Source organism: Cavia porcellus, unplaced genomic scaffold (assembly GCF_034190915.1).
Source record: "Cavia porcellus strain 051 isolate PalLab524CR breed Dunkin Hartley unplaced genomic scaffold, mCavPor4.1 scaffold_5, whole genome shotgun sequence".
Lineage (NCBI taxonomy): Eukaryota > Metazoa > Chordata > Mammalia > Rodentia > Caviidae > Cavia > Cavia porcellus.
Genome location: NW_026947488.1, coordinates 108,610,783 through 108,624,800, shown reverse-complemented (window position 1 = coordinate 108,624,800; position 14,018 = coordinate 108,610,783). Strand labels below are relative to the sequence as shown.

Below are 14,018 nucleotides of genomic sequence, written 5' to 3'. Positions count from 1 at the left end.
AAGCTTAAGGGGACAGCAGGGTTACGGTGAGGTTGCAGCTGGGCTTCCAAAACCAAGTATGCAGCCTAGTGTTTCTCACTTGCTTTGCTTGTCTACATGAGAACAATCATGGCTACCTGCAGTCTATAAGGCTTGCAGCTCTAATTGAAGAAACACTGGGATTTTCCTTATTGTTTTAAGGTCCATATATTGAAGGGAAGGATAAGTTAAAGAGGTTAAAATCCCAAGCTTTAAAAAACTGAATGATTCTAAAGCCTTTCAAATATATTTCTTGCCCAGTACAATACAATACTTGATTTATTTTGATTTTTAATTTTACTATTTTTTATTTTGAACGAGGTAAAATACAGCAAAACAAGAAAGAACAAAGCCAATCAAGACAATGCAGTGAAACAGAACTTCAGAGCAGGATACCGGGATAGCGATAATAGGTACCACAGTATATCTTGTTATCTTCACAGTAGTTGTCCGTTCAATCAGGTATAGCAAACTCAAACTAAAAACAGAACATTATAAAACCTATTGAGATAGAATATTATATAGAGCAAAACAATCAGGACAAAGCAAAACAATGAAAACAATGTTTGTCTTCAAAGAAATGGTAGAAGGTAATCTCTCATATTTGCTGTGTTGCATACGGTCATCCTCTCAAGAGGTGCTCCTCAGGGCCCAGGTCAGCATAATCAACCCAACAGGAGTTGCTCTATGTGCTTAGTTGCTATCCACTCTGGCTTTCCTCCACATCATCCAGATGCTAATGAAGTGGGGTGGATGTGGGAGCTCACGGGAGACACTGACTTGTTCTCACCCTGGCAGGCCTGCTGCTTGCTCCTGCTGACACCTACCTAGAAGGAGGGCTCTTTGCTTTCTTGCTCAGCTCCCCAAGTTCCAGCATGGCTGGATCTCAGGAGACGCTGACTTGTTCTCTCCCTAGGGTGCCTGTTGCTTTTGATTTATTTTTAAATTGAACATCTGTGCAGTAAGAGTTATGTTTTATTTATGTGTAGATAACTATAAGGGTGAGTAGAATGGATTGCCTTCCCGACAGAACTATAGGTTGGTGTGGGAAAGTGGCATAAATATGCACGATTAAACATATTCAATAAAGAGATTATGATGGGATGAGAAAGATGAGCTTCAGAAAGGTTTTATACAGAAGAACATTAGCAGATCATTGCTTGTGGGTGAGAGGAGGATGAGCATTGTTTTCACCAAGTAGAATAGCATGTGCCGTGGCACAGAGGTGAAGGGTCTGAGGAGTGTCATTCAGAGTTCCACAGCTAGAGTGGAAACGTTGTATGAGAAGTCAGGAGCTGAGACTTGAGTGGGAATCAAGGGCTGGAATATAATCGGCTGTGTGTGACCTGACTGAAGAGTTGAGCTTCATTGTATCAGTGGACTTTTCAAATAAGGGATCGTGTATCCCTCCTGGTATTTAAGTAAAATAACAGTGAGTATGGACAGCGGGTTAAAGCGAGAGAACAAAGGGTGGGACACCTATTAGAGAATTTTACGGGGGCTTTCTTGTTCACAGGGACTAAATTCAGAAGGATTAAGGAGACTGAAAGAGTCAAACTTAATGACCATATTTTTTTTCTTGAAGTCCTCTTTGTCTTCCTCCTCAACACTTGTCTCATACACTAGAATTTTTTCCTAACTACTCTTTATAATTTACACACAGAAGCATCAATGCACAATATATAAATCATCCATAACTTAGTCATCATTTTTGGAATTACTGTGTCTGTAATTACCATAAACTCTATAAAAACATGAACTTTGCTGGTCATTTTCAGTATTGTCTCTCATCAAGCATAGAGCATGGTAAGTGGAAATTTATTGAATACTTGGAATGCTGTGAAACTTCTGAGCAAAAGGTTAATTTTCAGTAAATAACAGTTTGAGAGATTGGGGCCGTGGAGCTTTCTGCATTTGATGGTAACTGAAGTCAGATGCAGATGAGATTATCCACATAAATATGCACAGAATGGGTGAGAACACTTAAGAACTGCACCATCAGTAGTAGGAAGAAGGTCACAGTTAAGGTGTCTGTGAAGCTGCAGGTAGTTCAAATAAAAACTAAGACTTGGAGGGAGAACTTCAATAAGGAAGATACAGAAATAAGGAGAGAAGGGTAGCAATGTCCAATACCGTGGAAAGATCATGGAAGATAAAGATGGAAAAATGTCCATTGGCTTTTGGAAGTTTAGAAAATGCCTGCTAAATTTAGCACGTGTTTTTAGTGGGAAAGGAGAGAGTCTCCATAGTAGTTTCCTTGAGCTGCAACAAAATAGCCCAAAGTTATTAAAACAAAAGTTTCTCGTTTCACAGGGAGGCTAGAATTCTGATGTTGAAATGTCAGCTGGGTTTGCTCTTTCTCTGAAGGTTAGGGGAGGATCTTTACTTGCCTCTTCCTAGCACCTGGTGCATGCATTCCTTACATTTCCTGTGGATTTATCAATCTAATCTTTGCTTCTGTGCTTACATGAGTTTTTCCAATATCTGTGTCCATATTTGTCTCCTGTTGCCAAAATATCAATCATTTGATTATGGACTAACCTAACCAATATATCATTTTAACCTATTATGATCAGCAAATAGCAGATTTCCAAGTGTAAGATGATATCCATAGGTTCCAGATGATAGGATTCGAAGATTATCTGTTTGGAAGTCACCACTGAACTCATGGTAGTCCTGAGCTAAACTGTAGTACACTGAAGTTAGAATGAGAGGCAAAGAAGTAAAACAAAGTGTAGGCAACTAGAACAGTCTTTGTAAAAGTAAAGCAAAGTGAGAAAGATGGCAGATGACAGAGGCTACCAGATACAAGAATAAGGGGTGTGTGTGTGCTTCAGTACTGGGGCTTGAACCCAGAACCTTGTGCATTCTTGAACACACTGCTGAGCTATATCCCCAGCCACATGTGATTTTTTAATTGCTGCTGTTATTGTTAAAGTTTATTAAAGTACAAATTGAATGATCTACTAAATGCCTCCATTATAGGGTATAATTTGCCAAAAAAGAACAGTTATAACTGTCAAGCAAATATAAAATTGGCAGATCAGATATCAGCTGTTTCATTAAAGAAGGAATCAGTAAAATGGTAAAACTAGACCACGGGAGAAAAAGTATGTGTTTATAGGTGTTATGATATGACTACTAGGTTAGGTGGCCAGAACTAATTCATGGCCATCAAGGTGGAAACTGTAATTTTGGTTGGTTTTTCAACTCTACAGAAATTGTATGAATCTCTATGAGATAGTAATCTATGATTTAGCATGTAACCAATATTGGGGTCTTTAATCAGTGATAAATAGCAAGTTGGACAAATAGATTTGCCCTATAATCTTTGGGTGGCTTTTGCCCTGAGTGATATTTGAACTTTGTTACTGTTTCCAAGTTTTAAAAACATTTTCTGACATACCTGTACTTGCTACAATCTGTGGAAGTGGAGATGAAGACCTGAAAACCTTGAATTAGTCCTTGATAAAAATAATGTTGGCTTCACTTTATGAGCCATTAACTAAGAGAACACTGAGTGGCCCACCTGAGACCGGAACCTGTTACTTTCTAACGATACCTATCTGGGGGTCTTGTGATTTTTGTTTTGTGTTTACTCAGTTCCTTTGCAGAGAGAGATCATTGTTAAATCTAGATGGAGAGTTTCCTAGGCAGATGCTCAAGTGGTACACAGTACCTAGGAAGCAGAAATATTAGGTAGAATGTAGGTAGTTGGAATGGGCATGAGATCCAGGATGGGTAGGAAGAGAAATGAGGCCAAGGTGATCTTAATAGAGAAGTAGAGAAGTCAGGTTCCCAGAAAGTATACAGTGGCTGTAAGAGCTGCATGGCTGAGTGCCTGGCCCAAGTGAGATGTGATATGCAGAAGTGAGAATGATTTCTAAAATGGCTAAAGTAAATCTTACAGCTTTGTCTCAGAGTTTGTGGCTCTGAGAATGAGATACTGAATTGGAGCTGAGGTAACTAGTAGCAATTACTTTGTCATAAATTTCTGTTATTTATAAGGCGTTAGATGTTAACTTTAGAGTGGAGATAAATTTTATAAAATAGGTTGTTTAGCTTTAGTCACGTTGCAGCCAGATGAAACTGGATCAGCATACATTGACAAGCTTCTCAGGTCTCCTTTTAGTGGTGGTGTTGTAACATTATGGGAATAGTGCCTATATATATATTTGTTGATCATATTAATAAGACTTAGGCTCTTGCTATCAGTTGTTTTCATATAGTATTTTGTTTAATTCTTACTGTTTGAAGTTTGAATTGTTAGTGTCTCAGTTTTACAGATGGCAAAATCCAGACTTAGCAGGGATAGATAGCCTTCTCAGGGTCATAGTGGCAAATAGGGCATTTCAGTTTGTTGTATGACTCCACTTTGTTTAATCATTATGAGCTAGATAGGTGGTGTGTGTGCTTGGTAAGGGTTGAGGATTTATATATTGCTTTCCTTCCTGTTATTAAATTTTATGAATTACTGCATGTACAGAGGTGAATTTTGGCTTAAAAAACACGGAAGATAGGAGCAAATTTACTTGCCTAAAAGTTGCTACATTGACTTTTTTGACTCTAAATACATGTCTAGCTTGTACTCTGAGCAAAAGTAAGTAAAAGAAAGGAGCAAACAAGCCCTTAAAAAATGAGACAGGTGTGATGGTACACACATGTAATCTCAGCACTTGGGAAACAGAGGCAGGAGAATCGTTGTGAGTTTGAGGCCATCCTAAGTTGCATAGTGAGTTCAAGGTCAGTCTGACTATGTAGCAAGTTCTTTCTCAAATTCTGGACAAAGGAGAACTGTAGATGGAAAAAAAAAGAAAAAATAAATTAAAAAATCTTCATGGTGGGGGGTTTATACAGGTAGATCCTGGGATACTTAGGGCAGTGAAACTCCTCTGTATAATACTATAAGATAAATGCATGTCATTATGTATATTTAGCCATCTATGACATAGCCAACAGCCAACATCATATTAAGTGGCCAAAAGCTGAAAACCTTTACCTTAAAATTGAGAACAAGCCATGAATGTTCATTATCACCACTCCTGTTCAACACAGTGCTGGAAATACTAGCCAGAGCAATTGGACAAGAGAGAGAAAAGGAAAAAGGATAGGACAAGGTGAAGTTAAATTACCATTATTTGTAGATGACCTGATACTCTACATAGAGGACCCCTCCAAAGCCCCATTGAAAGACACCTAGGTATAATAAATAAATTCAGCAATGCAGCTGGATACAAAGTCAATACTCAAAAAGCAATAGCATTCCTATACACTAACAACAGAAATCATTGAGAGAGAAATAAGAGAAGCCATATCCTTCACAATAGCATCCACAAATGTGAAATACTTACGAATCAATCTAACAAAAGAAGTAAAAGATCTATTCAGGGAAAATTGTAACACCCTGAGAAAAGAAATGGAAGAGGACCTCAGAAAATGGAAAGACATCCCTTGTTCATGGATGGGAAGAATTAACATTATGAAAATGGCCATTCTCCCAAAATTGTTATACAAATTTAATGCAACCCTAATTAAGATACCACTAGCATACCTCACAGATCAAGAGGAATCATTCTTAAAATTCATCTGGAACCAGAAGAGACCTAGAATAGCAAAGGCAATTCTAAGCAACAGAGACAAGGTAGGAGGCTTGGGCGCGTGTAGTCATAATCCCTGAGTTGAAGTTATTACAAAGCTGCTGTAATAAAATCAGCATGGTACTAGAATAAAAACAGACCTGAAGATCAATGGAGTAAGTAGATTAAAAGATACAACTACAAACAAACTCAACCACAAGAATCAAACCGCACACGAAATACTTCATAGAATCAATAACTGGGATCACATCCTATTAAAGAGGTTGTATTTTGTCTTTGTCTTTCCTTTTTTTTTTTTTTTTTATTGGTACTGGGGATCGATTTCACGACCACGTGCTTGCAAGAAGGTGCTTATGCTGCTGAGCCAAATCCCCAGCCCCTTATTAAAGAGTTTTTGCATGTTGAAAGAAATCTCCAGCGTAGTGAAAAAAAAAAAAAAAAAAAACTCCCACAAATTGGAAAAAAAATCTTAGTAAACTGTCTCTCAGACAAAGGGCTTCTGTCTAGAACGTACAAATAATTTAAAAAAAAATCAGGTTCTCAAAATTCAAAGACCTTTTCCAAAAATAGGCATCTGAAATGAACACACAGTTCTCAGATGAAGAAATAACAAATGGCAAATAAATACATGAAAAAATGCTCAGCATCATTGGTCATCAGAGAAATGCAAATTAAACAACACTGAGGTTCCATCTCACTCCATGAAGGATGGCCAGGATAAAGAAAACTCCAACAACAAATGCTGGAGAGGCTACTGGGAAAAAGGAACTCTTCTGCACTGTTGATGGGAGTGTAGACTAGTGCAAGCACTGTGGAGGTCAGTCTGGAGATTCCTCAAAAGGCTGGGTTTGGAAATCCCATCTGACCCAGCTATCCCACTTCTGGGCATATTCCCAGAAGAACTGAAAACAACATACCACAGTGTTATATGTGCATCTATGTTTATAGGAGCATAGTTTGTAATAGCCAGATCTTGGAAACAACCTAAATGCCCATCAGCTGAGGAATGGATAAAAACTGTGTTGTTTTTTTATTCAATCTAGTACTACTCAGCTATAAAGAATGATCACATTGAGATACTTATAAGTAAGTGAATACAACTGGAGACCAAACTCATAAGTGAAATAAATCAAACTCACATCTGTATATACCATATCGTCTCCCTAGTGCAAAAAATGGGAAAAGTACATAAGATACAAAAAACTCAATAAATACAGTGAAAGGATAAGAATCTACTTAAAGGGGGAAAATAATATTTCAGGGAAAGTGAGGCAAAAGAAAAAAATATAATTATATAAACACACAGTATAGCTAAGATGATCGTGCTGCAAATTGTATAAGTTATTGGAACAAAATAGTTAACATTCCTAGGAATGAAACAGTATTGGGTGTTATTGTATGGTGATCTGAGGAACCCTTAACATTATGTAAATCTACAACCTCAGTTATGCTCCTACTACGTTGTTTTGAAGGTTTAGATTATCAGTGTTTTGGCCTCTTTGCTATTGTTAATTTTTGTTTTGTGTTTTTCTAGGAATTTGTTTTGTTTTCCCCTCTAACACAGAAAAGAATAGGTATAAGTGTAGAGACTCATACATGCGTACTACTTCTCCTAAAGAGTTTATGGGAATCGATTATATAATGCATGATGAAGTGAACAGCTGCTTTGAAGAAAAAGAGACACTAAGGTACCCGGTGCTGATTCCATAGTGCCCTGCTGTGAAATCCAGCAATACTATTATTCTTTGTTCAGAGTGGTTTCAGTCTGTTTTGTATTGTTCAATTTCAACATACATGACGGTATGGACAGCTATTTTGAAGAGAATGAGAGACAGTATGGCAGCCATTGTTGATTTCCCTATTATCTGGTTTTGAAGGCCTAAAATGCCTTCATCATCCTGTTCTGATCAGTTTAATACTATTTTGTTTTGTATGAGTTCATTGTGTGTGAAGATATGGACAACTATTCAGAAGAAAACAAGAGACAGTAAGATAGACATTGATGATTTCCTGTTGTCTTGCTTTAAAATCTGTGTGTCTTACATTGTGTTCTTCTGATCTGCTTTGTTCTGTTTTGTTCTGTTCAATTTTATCTTTTTTGAAATAAAATTTAAAAAATGTAAAATCTATTTTAAAAAATAAAATTTCTGGGTTGTATATTTTATCACTACTACCACAACAAAAAAATAACAGGGCTAGAGAATGATGTGCCATGTGACTGCTAATGTGAAGTAAACTAGAACAACTGCATTTTAATTTCAGATAAAATTAACTTCAGAAAAAGGAAAATTAAAACTGACAAAGGGGACATTAAGTGAAATTAAAGTACTAGTTTGATTACGTGTTTGAGATATGCAGTAACACAAATTAAGAAACCTCACAGTTAAAGAACTTCTGCCTTATTATTCACAGCGGTAGATAATATACCAAAAACGTCACTGTATCCAGTGAAATTGCATGTAGTAGTTAACAGTTGCAGCTTCATGTTTTTGAACTTTTATTCCTAAATATTTCACCTTGTTTTTCATTTTATTGTAGGATCTCACAGATGTGTTACAAGATCCAGAAATAGTACTTAGAGGATACTGGCAGCCTCAGTAGGCCACAGTGATAAAAACAAGATTCAGGCTCTCTGCAATTATGATGAAAGATACATTGCTCTTCTTTTTCGACATACTTTTATAAGCTTCCTGCATTTGTGTTGGCTGCTGTGAAAGGAAGTATTTTTGCCCCTCACAGAGTTCATATGATTAAAAATCTGTAATACATCTTTCTTAGTAATAATATTACTAAAATATGAATGTGGCAAGAGGGGCACATGTAATCATCATCAGAACATTATCCTAAAAATACTTAATCTGGAATTTAGCTAGAATACAGTAGGTTTGCATTTCATGTTGTATTATTTGATTGGCATTTGAATGTATGTAATGTTCTTTCTGTTTTCTCTAGGGATAAGTAGTTTTAAAGATCATTGCATTTTTTTCCCAGAAAAGTATCCAAATTCATATGTGGCTTAACACATCTGAACCTTACACTGTTCAAGGGAAGTGAACATGTGTTCTATGAGTAATCCCCTAGGTAAATCTGCATCTGAACCAAAGAGCACTAAGATCAACTTTCAGTGTTTTTTTTCTGTTTTTCTACACTGAATAAAAGTACAATTCAAAAATTACACCAAGAGCTTTCTATGGTTTATGATTAGTTATACTCGAGTGGAATCCATGTAATGGAGGAACAGAAGGTAGATTAGTTGACAGGGATGGTGGTTAAGATGTGGTTGGGAAAGGAGATGGCATGTTGGGATGGTTGGGGAGAGTAAGAACTAGACCTTTGACATCTATTTTGGAAGTTATTTCCCACTTGTAATAATTTTTTGTCGCTTCTTACCTTAATATGGTAAGTAAAAGGAGGTAGTGTTCCTTGTCACAGATGATTATTCTTCCAAGCACCGAACACTAATCAATTTTTCAGATCCTATTGATACCCTTTTCTCCCTATGTTAAAAACTCTTGATGCATTGTCTAAAAAAGGAAGGCAGAGGACATTTTTAATAGTTTATCAGGATTTAAAAGCCACATTAATCTTATCACTCTGTTTAATTTGATTTTATTCGGTTCCAGTCTATCTACTCATACTAGATTTGAGGACACAGACAGCTATCCCAAAACAATAGGATATACTACGGTAACTATCGTTAATTTCCTGTTAACTTAACTTGAAGCCCTGCATTACTTCTACGATGTCTTACTATGACTGATCATATTTGAATCTGGTATGTTAGATTGCTGTTTTGTCTTGACTGATTTTATTTGAATTTGGTATGCTTGATAGTATCAAGTCTAAGAACAGAGCAATTACTCTGAAGATGAGAAGATGTAATAGGATACCCATTCTGGTTTGATTATTAACTGCTTTTGAAGTCCTATAATGTTTCCAATGTTTTGTTTTTATTAACATTGCTAGGTAGTGCTGTTCAATTATATTATGCCTGATGATATAGACAATTCTATTGAAAATATCAAGAGACATCATAGTAACTACTATAGTTCACCTAGTATTGAGGTTTTATATGTCTTTATCATTTCATGTTTTTCTGGGAATTTGTGTTGCTATCTTGTTTGGAAAGAATAGGTATATGTATAGAGATTCATCCATGTGTAGAACTTCAAACAGTTTACAAGAATAGATTCTATAATGTATGTTGTAATGAACAGATACTCTGAAGAAAATGAGACACTAAGATACCCAGTGCTAATTCCATGGTGTCATGATACAAAATCTGGCAATACTATTATTGTCTGTCTAGAGTGGTGTTAGTCTGTTTTCTTTTGTTTAATTTCAACATATGTAAAGATATGGACAGCTATTTTGAAAAGAACGAGAGACATTATGGCAGCCATTTTTTACCTCCCTATTGTCTGGTCTTGAAGACCTAAAATGCCTTCATCATCCTGTTGTGATCAGTTTAGTACTGTTTTGTTCAGTATGAATTCACTGTGTGTGAAGATATGGACAACTATTTGGAAGAAACCAAGAGACAATATGATAGTGAAGATCTCTGGTGGTCTTGCCTTGAAGACTGTGTTTCTTAATTGTTTTGTTCTGTTTAATTTTACCCTCTTTAAAATAAATTAAAAAAAGCTCTTGATGCTGGGAGAAAATCATTTGAAATTTGAAGACTAATAGGATTATTTTTCTTCTTTAACTTGAAGAATAATGAAGTGTTCTATTTACTTATTTTAAAATTGGGAAGTGTGAGCACAAAACTTTTCCATAACTGCTGACCTTTGGGAGAAAACTTTTCTCTCCATTGATCCTTAGTGAGTAGAAGAGCATTACCCTTTAGGCCAAATGAGACTGAGCCAAGAACTAAACCAGATTTTCAGCCTGAGATTTCCTAACCTTGACTCTAAGTTAGCACTTCCCAAACTCAGCACTATTTACATGCAGGTCCCATTATTCTTTGTTCTGGAGACTATTCCTTCACTGAGATATTTTAGCAGCTTCTTACCCTTTCCAATGAGGTGTCAGCAACATGCCTCCCCCTATTTGTGACAACTAAGAATGTCTCTAGATACTGCCAAGTGAGTGGTAGAATCCCTCCTGTGGGATCTCAACCTCCTGTTTGAGAAACACTGCTGTGTGTTATTATTGACGAATATTTTCCAGCTTTTAGTTTTAAATATTTTGTCATATTTGAAGAATTTTTGTCAATAACTGTAAAAAAATAACCTGGGAACATATTGCTACTTTAGAAGTGAAAGGACAAAGTCTTTTCTTAATGTGAGAATTTAATGTTCTGGCCTTGGAGTTGTGAGTTTTGTATTTTTCAGTTGTGAGTTGTGAGTTGTATTTTTCAGACTAGGTGGGAGGTCATTAGTGGGTCAAGAATAACCATGTGGAAATCTACAGGGTCACAATATAAAATGTATTTCTCCAGAATAACAGACATTCAAAGCAGCTGGTCTAGTGAAAGCACAACCTTCTTTTGAACCAGATTATTCTAAGTATTTACTCCATATCAGTAGGTGACAGTTATGCTATTTATCTAGTCAGGTTGAACTTAATAAATACTGTATTCTTTGAAATAGGGGGTATTCAGACTTGGCCAGAGCAGTAGACAAGATACTTGACTTTTAACTTTGATTTTTAGTTCTTATCATCTTGCTTGCAAGACGAGGAAGCTCTGAACTCTATCACGTATTTTAGAACATTCTTGGCACATTTCTTGTGGACTCTTCCTGCCCTCCACCCCCCCACACAGATTCTTAAAGAAAGACCGCTCTGTTTTAATTGTTTTTTATCACCATGTATGCAAAAGATCCGTTTTTATCAGTTTATTAACTTATATAGAATTTATGCTTTATGGTGTAAAGGACAAGAAACATTATATTTATTCAAGGTCAAATAGCATAAAGACATCTAAAATTACTCTAACCACTCTACTTGTGTTGTTTCATAAAGCACATTTTAAAATGACCTTGGGTTGACTAATTGGCTATGGGGGATGCATTAAACAATCTGCTGTTGCAAAGTTATGGATAAACATTTCAGTTACTCTAAAAGCGGCCTTAGCTTTTGTTTACTAAAGAAAACACACTAATATTTTGAGTTATTTCATTTATCCAGTGGTTTTTAAAGATTATAACACTTCTAGCAAGCACACATATATTTAGTATTGCACTTTAAAAGTAGGCCAGGAGAGTGGCTGGAGATACAGCTCAGCAGTATCAGTACTTGCCTGGCAAGCACAAGGTCTTGAGTTCGATTCTTGATTAAAAAAAAAAAGACCAGGGATGAATATTAATACAAACTCAAGGGTAAAAATTCTTTGTCAGTAAAGGATATGACTTCTAAGTATTACCATAAGAGTTACATGATTTGTTTCTTCATTAAAGTTGGGACTAGTTTGGAATTAATTTTTCATAACATTTCCTTATTCATACTATTAATATTTACTATCTGCTACTTACTAGATACTATGTAAAATTTTTATGTGTATAATTTTTATGCATATAATTTTAGGTGTATAATTTTTGTTAAAATTTTTATGTGTATAGTTTTTAAAATTAATCTGTTCTAATAAGTGATGTGATTACTTTTAAAAGTAATAAATCAAGAAAATTCTCTTAGAGTTGTGTTCATAATGAGGTTAAAACTCAGCAGCATCACATTTAATACAGTTTTTGTGTAAATACTGTACTATTCCAATGACATGATCATAAATAACTTGTAAGGAAGAAAATGCTTCTATTTTAAAAGTATGTATTTGCGATCCTGTTAGAAAGGGATTCATTTGAATCCCATCGTCATACATTAATCATCCTATTAAAAGGATGTCATTCATTTGAATCATGTTGTTAATGAATGCTAAATAATACAGTTGTAGCAACAGCCGAAACTTGTAAATGAACATATAATCAATGCCTCCTGCATACTGAGTGAATAAAATGAGGGATGCAGATATTTCATTTTTACAAACAATAAGCTGGTTATCTAAGTTCTTGTATTTACTTGCTGAAAAATAAATGAAGCAAATGTCAGAACCAACATATAAAAGTAATTTTTTCTTTATCTTTAATAAGCTATAAACTTTAAAAGTATTAAACTTTAAAAGTTTAATAAGCTATAAACTTTAAAAGTATTAAACTTTTAATTATTTTTTCTGTTCTATAGGAAGAAAATGGAGAAGGAACAACAAAATAGTCAAATTTAAATAGAATATAAACTTAAACTTCAAAATCAACTACTTTCAAGAGGAATCATTTGTAGTCTATAATAGGATCAATAGTTTGCATAATTTTTTATAATATGTTAACTGTTATTAAGAAATAATCTTGCTTCACAGGAGATTTTAGGAGCTTATGATTGTTAAAAAAAGGTGAAGCTGCTCACATTTTTATATTAGTTATCTTAAATAGTTTAAATTGGTATTGTTTTAAATATTAGGCCATTTTGATATATTTATATATTTGTAACTCTTTGCTAAGATGGGTTTTAAGATATGTTCAGATTGTAAAGGTCTTTGACATTATAAATTATATAAGTAATCATTATTTGAACCTGACTTGATTTTTCTTGGTGATTGTGACTAGATATGCTAAGCGCTATGTCATTTTATTTCCTGTAAAGATATACTGGTGGTATAAATATCTGAGGTCATGTGTATTTTTAAATCACCATTAAAAATCTTGATTACTCAGAAGTTTAAAACGAAAAAACAGTTTATCACCCCGTTTTTTTTTTTTTAAGGTGATGGATGCGGACACACTGTACGAGGCCCTGAAAGTGGAACTCTTGCATCTATAAACTACCCGCCGACCTATCCCAGCAGTACCATTTGCAAATGGGAGATCCATGTCAAGATGGGAGAACGAATTCGGGTCAAATTGGGTGATGTTGACATTGAAGATTATGATTCTTGCCATTTTAATTACTTGAGAATTTATAATGAAATTGGACTTGGCAGAACAGAAATAGGTAGGACATTTTCTTAGAAGTGTATTTGTAGTACATTTTTGCTTTAAGTTTCAAAACTAAAGCAGTTTCATATTTAATATTGAGTGACTGCTGCATGAGGCAGTATGTGAGAAATTATTGAAGTGTAGAAACCTCAAATTTGAATCTTGTAAAAGGAAGGTTGTCTATTTACACTTCTAGTAAGTTTATGTTGGTACCTTTGCATAAGATGCTACCATACTACAAAGAAGGAAGAAATTATCCTTTGTGTTTTCCATTGATCATTTTGTTTCCAGTAGGAAATACAAGCATGATTCATGCTTAGGACACTGTGTAGTGAGAAGATGGGTTTTGGATCCCAACTGCCTGAGATAAAGGCTTTAGTCTGCCATGAAGTGACTATATGATCTTGGGCAGTTCACTTTACTTTTCCATTTTCTC

At 35.1% G+C, this 14,018-nt stretch overlaps 1 long non-coding RNA gene across 1 annotated transcript; it reads left to right on the top strand.

The window, feature by feature from the left end:
• Nucleotides 1–7,311: 7,311 nt before the first annotated feature.
• Nucleotides 7,312–13,361, top strand: LOC134475850 (uncharacterized). Its single transcript, XR_010047179.1, has 3 exons — nucleotides 7,312–8,696; nucleotides 9,239–9,302; nucleotides 12,795–13,361. It is a non-coding gene; the product is annotated as an uncharacterized LOC134475850 (long non-coding RNA).
• The last annotated feature ends 657 nt before the right edge of the window (nucleotides 13,362–14,018 follow it).